The sequence below is a fragment of the Cebus imitator genome, unplaced genomic scaffold (genome assembly GCF_001604975.1).
Source record: "Cebus imitator isolate Cc_AM_T3 unplaced genomic scaffold, Cebus_imitator-1.0 Scaffold66, whole genome shotgun sequence".
Lineage (NCBI taxonomy): Eukaryota > Metazoa > Chordata > Mammalia > Primates > Cebidae > Cebus > Cebus imitator.
In genome coordinates, this window is record NW_016107381.1 from 5,568,855 (window position 1) to 5,574,659 (window position 5,805).

The 5,805-nt window shown below is 47.8% G+C and overlaps 1 protein-coding gene across 2 annotated transcripts in view; it reads right to left on the reverse strand.

Annotated features, from left to right (window-relative positions):
• Positions 1-4,302, reverse strand: part of RFWD3 (ring finger and WD repeat domain 3) — a 51,887-nt gene extending 47,585 nt beyond the window's left edge. Inside the window, exon 1 of one of the 2 annotated variants that reach the window (XM_017530553.2) lies at positions 4,123-4,302. The gene's annotated coding sequence lies outside the window, so the exon portion shown is untranslated. The remainder of the gene's footprint in view (positions 1-4,122) is intronic. The other variant, XM_017530554.2, reaches the window with a different exon arrangement.
• Positions 4,303-5,805: the final 1,503 nt, after the last annotated feature.

Here is a 5,805-nt window from a genome sequence, read left to right on the forward strand (position 1 = left end):
TAGAGATGGGGTTTCACCATGTTGACCAGGATGGTCTCGATCTCTTGACCTCATGATCCACCCACCTCGGCCTCCCAAAGTGCTGGGATTACAGGCTTGAGCCACCGCGCCTGGCTCAACTAATATTTATTAAGCATCTGTTATGTAGACAGACACCCTAGAGGCAAAGACAGGTAAGATCCTGTATATCAGAGTTTACATTCTAGCAAGTGGGATGTTAATAAACAAATGCATGAGAAAATTATAGATTATGATATTTGGGGTTGAGGAGACAAGAAGAACAAACTAAGGCACAATTGTGAGGACAGTACTCTTTAAAAGAGTGAAAGCTGGCCTGAGGTATGAAGGATTTAAAAAAGCTGGCTATGCAAAGAGCCAAGAAGAGTTTCAGAAGGAAACTCTTAGGTCCCTGATGATCATGGGCTTGACTGATCAGCAGGACACCATGGGCCTTGGTAAAGAGTTTCTTCTGTGTTAGGAATAAACTGTAGGGGTGCAAGAGCACAAGCTAGGTGACCAGTGTAGAGGCTATTGTGGGAGTCCAGACCAGAGGTCACAGAGATTTAGACAAGAGTGGTAGCAGTGTAGATGAAAAGAAACAGACAGCTTTAAGAATCTTCAGGATAGTCATGCTTCTTAAAATCACCAAAGCAGATTAAACCACCTAAAGAGGAACAGAATGATAAAAGAGGGCCAAGGACTATGAAGCCAGAGACACTACTGATAAAAGGACAACAGAGTAACAGAAGCCAGTTAAGGAAGATTACAAAGTAGGAGGAAACATGGGACTGTAGTGTCTTGGAAAAACAATGTTTCAAGCAAAGAATGATTAAGTGTCAAGTGCTACTGGGGGAAAGAATGGCCCCTAGATTTGGCAAGGACAGGTGACCTAAAAAAGCAGTTTCCCTGAAGTGATGGGGTTAGAGGCCAGAATGGAGTAGGCTGAATAAATGGAGGGAATTCAAATGAACATGGTATACAAAGCACATGTATGTATCTTTCACTCTCCACTCCAGCCATTCCTAAAAACCCACAAACGTAACTCCCCCTACCCGAGTTTTTTTTGTTTTTTTTTTTGTTTGTTTGTTTTTTTCTGAGATGGAGTCTTGCTCTGTCCCCAGGCTGGAGTGCAGTGGTTCGATCTTGGCTCACTGCAACCTCTGCCTCCTTGGTTCAAGCGATTCTCCTGCCTCAGCCTCCCAAGTAGCTAGGACTACAGGCACATGCCACCACACCTGGCAAATTTTTGTATTTTTAATAGAGATGGGGTCTCACCATATTGGTCAGGCTGGTCTCAAAAACCTGACCTTGTGATCCACTGGCCTCCGCCTCCCAGTGTTGGGATTACAGGTGTGAGCCACCATGCCTGGCAGACATTTTTTAAGCAAAGGATAAATACACCAGGACAACGCAAATGCAAACAGGATATGATATGCAGACCAGTTTTTTGAGGCCATAAAGGAGCAACTGATGACCAATGACTACTTAGCAGAGCCAAAAGATAAAACTCAAATGCCTGCAAAGGGCACAGTGGTTGGGGTAAGGGTTGTGTTATTGAGAAACAAGCTAATTCCCACTTAAAGGTATTGCAAAAACCAGGTACCAGAAAAGGCATTATTGAAAGATGGAGATAAAAGAGGGGGGTTGGTTAAAAGCCAATAAGGTAATTAGCCTTTCTCCTACTCAAACAAATACCAGCCAGCCAAAACAAAACAAAACAAAACAAAATCCTCCTCCCACTATGCTGAAGAAAACTGGAGGTTTGAATGACACCTCTTAGGACCAGGATGGAGAGTGGCACAGCAGTGAAAATAAGTGGGAAAGTCAAAGTCTGCAAGCTGAACAATGTGAGATACTTTAAGTTTTAAACATTTTTTGGAGAGATGGGGTTTCCCACGTTGCCCAGGCTGGTACTAAACTCCTGGGCTCAAGCAAACCTCCTCCCTGGGCCTCCTAAAGTGCTGGGATTACAAGAGTGAGCTACTGCAGCTGGCTAGCTAAATAAAAGCTTTCAATGTGTTTCTAGGGTACACCAGCAGCTTCCCAACAACTGTGTGTCAGAACATAAGGCCCAAGCTACTTCTAGATGTACTCTAGAGACATTAAGCAACTCAGCTTTAGTGAAGATAAAGGGTAGAAAAAGACCAAAAAGAGCAGAATCTAGGAGGCCACACTGTCCACTCCCATAGCTACTACTCACATATGGTTATTTAATAAAAATCAAGTTCGGCCAGGAGCTGTGGCTCATGCCTATGATCCCAGCACTTTGGAAGACCGAGGAGGGTAGCTTGAGACCAGGAGTTAGAGATCAGCCTGGGCAACATGGCAGAATCCTGTCTCTACAAAAAAATACAAAAAAGTAGCCATTAGTAGCTGTGGTCCCAGCTACTGAGGAGGCTGAGGTGGGAGGATAGCTTGGACCTGCTATGTCTTGGCAGTGAGCCAAGATCGTGCCACTGTACTCCAGACTGGGAGAGAGACCCTGTCTTAAAAAAAAAAGTTCCTCTGTTGCGCTGGTCACATTTCAAGTGGTAGAAACCCACATAGGGCAGGTAGCTCCCATACTGGACAGCAGAAATACAGAACATTTTCCTCGCCACAGAAAGTTATATGGAACGGTGCAGCTCTGGAGCTAAGGATTCCTAACCACTGCGGACCAGTAGGAGGTGCCTAGAGCAAGATCATGGGCTGGGCGCAACCTTGAGCATGTCACACAAATGTTTTTTTATGTGCGCTGTGAGTGTCGAGGCTTAACATGTTAAACTCCGACTTATCATCTTTGTTACTCAGGTTTCAATCAAAGCCACATCAGGTTGGAGACAAAAGTCCCTCAATAAACAGGTTCAGAGGAGGTGGGTGGGGGAAGTCGGGCCAACCTTGGTTTAAATCTTTGCTCTGGTCGGCTCGAAGACTCACACCTGTGATCCCTGGACATTGGGAGGCCGAGGCAGGGCGATCGCTTATGCTCTGTAGTTCGAGACCAGCTTGGGCAACACAGCGAGATTTCCGTCTCTACCAAAAAAGAAAAATGAAACCGGCCATGTGCAGTGGCTCCCGCCTGTAATCCCAGCACTTTGGGAGGCCGAGGCGGGTGGACCACTTGAGATCAGAGTTTGAGACCGGCCTGGCCAACATGGTGAAACCCTGTCTCTACTAAAAATACAAAAAATACCCGGGTGTGATGGCACATGCCTATAGTCCCTGCTACTAGGGACGCTGAGGCAGGAGAATCGCTTGAACCCGGGAGGCGGAGGTTGTAGGGAGGCGGAGGCTGTAGTGAGCCGAGATGGAGCCACTGCACTCCAGCCTGGGCAACAGGCCAAATAAACAAAATAAGTAAAATAAAGAAGAAAGATAAAACAACGAGCTGGGCGTGGTGGCCGCGCCTGCGGTCCCAGCTACTGTGAGAAGACTAGGTCGGAGGCTCGCTGGGGCCTGGGAGTTCGAGACTGCAGTGAGCTCGAGACTGCAGTGAGCTCTTCCAGCCTGGGCGCAACAGGGAGACTTCTTTAACAAGAAAGAAAAGAAAAGAGAGAAAAGAGGAGGAAAGGAAAGAGAAAAAAGAAAAATATCAAATCCTTGCTCTTTTACTGCATGGGAAACTTTAGGCGGGTTTCCTAAGTTCTCAGTTCAACTTGTTTCGCCTGTAAAACGGAGACAATGCAAGTCGCCAGTTTCCATGATGAAATTAAAAATGAAGTTCTTCTGTTAACTTGAAAGTGATGAAATAACCGGCGCTCATAGCTGGCACCAGGTATCGCCGCTTAAGAGCCCGAGGCGAGGCTCGCGGGGGAGGGGCCGGGCGACCCCACAGCCCCGCCCGGAAAGACCCGGCTGCGGCGAACTCCGCACGTTCCGTAACCGCGCCGAACTCCTACCTGCCCAGCCCCCACGCTCAGCAGCCCCCCACACTCAGCAACCCCCAAAGTGCAGGTGCTCGGGCTCCTCAGCCCCGACTGTTGGCGCTGCGCGGAGGGCCCGAATCAGCTCAGGCCGCCGAAGCCCGCCCGCAAGCCCCACCTCGTAAGGTGTCTCCGGGACCCCAATCTAGGAATCAGAAGTGGGGAAGTTATCCAGGAGCTAGAGACCCAAGGCCTGGGGAGAAGCAAGAGTCCTCCTCACCTGACGCCAGTAGGTCGCGACCAGGCTCGCGGGCCCGCCGAAGACTCTAGCTACCTCACCCAAACTCAGAACCTACCAATACCAACTGCCACTTCCCGAGCCGCTCAAGCTCCGCGCCAGAGCCGCGGGCAGGCATGCTCCTATTGGACAGAAGCCTCAGGCTGTGGCCAATACCCATTGTTCTTCTTCAATGGGTCCCCGCCAGCCGAAGCAGCGGCGCTCTCATTGGCTGGTTATTCATAAACCGACGAAGCGCGACCACGCTCGAGGAAGCCTCCTACAATTGGCAGGAATCTACGTCAGTCACCTTGAGCCGGCCCCGGAAAAATAAAGGGGAAGGAATTTTTTTATTTTTAAGCGCTTTTTATTTGAACTTTCTGGCGGGAGAAAGTTACACGATTTCTCGGTCCATTTTGGAGATGAAAATATTAAAGCTGTGACTCCTGCTTCTTTAGTGAAGGAGTTATCTGTATGCAAAGTATAGTAGCTAATCGCAAAATTTCAAAGTATTTCAGTATTTTGAATTTTGGAGCCTGTAAAGAGGCGTAGACAGCCCATTTCATATGTATCCTCTCATGAGGTTGAGGAGCTCACGCAAAAGAGTTTGCTTACACAATCTCTTCCATCTCAAACCGCTGCAGTCGATCTCAGCTACTAAACAGTCTCAAATCACTTAGCAGGGCCGCTGCTCGCCACAGGCGAGAGGGGCCTGCGGAATTCTCCAGCTACAAGGAGCGCGAGCCCACCTCAGTCTCCGCTCCGGGGCCGTAGCTGGCAGGAAAGCCACAAAACAGATAAACCCAGACGAGATGATAAAGACGATCTGCGTGTAGCAGAGCTCACTAATGAAGATCTTTTGGTTCAGCTTGTAAAATACGGAATGAATACTGGTTCTATTGTGGGCTGGGAAGCTATATGAGAAAAAGCTTTTGAAACTGTGGGAGCAAGGAACAGAATCGATCTATCCCTCTGTCAATAATTTTTTATTCAGCAGAAAATACAAGGCAGAATGGAAGTAATGATACAGATACAGTAATGACAGATACAGTGACAATGAAGAAGACTCTAAAATAGAGTTCAAGATTCCGAAGAGAGAATCGCTAACGGGCAGAGCAAAGACTCCAGTAACCCTCAAGCAAAGAAGAGTTGAGCACAAGGAGAGCTATTCTCAAGCTGGAATAATGGAGTGAGTGGACAAGTGGATCTTCAAAAGGCATTAACTAGGGAATCTACAAGAGGGTCAAGAACTCCGAGGAAAAGGATGGACACTTCGGAACATTTCATATAGATGGTTCAGTAATTTCAGTGAGTATTCCTATAGCTGAAACTATGTAATGGCCTCAAACAACAAAACCTTAGTTGTCAATAGGGTGACTGGAAATTTCAAGCTTGCATCTCTTATTCTGCCAGTCACTGAATTCTCAGACATACCCAGAATAACACCAAAGAAACCGTGGACAAGCCAGGCGTGGTGGCTCACGCCTGCAATCCCAGCACTTTGGGAGGCCAAGGCAGGTGGATCACGAGGTCAGGAGTTCAAGACCAGACTGGCCAACATGGTGCAACCCTGCCTCTATAAAATAATAATAATAATAATAAACATTAAAAAAAGAAGAAGAGGCCGGGCGCGGTGGCTCACGCCTGTAATCCCAGCACTTTGGGAGGCCGAGGCGGGTGGATCAC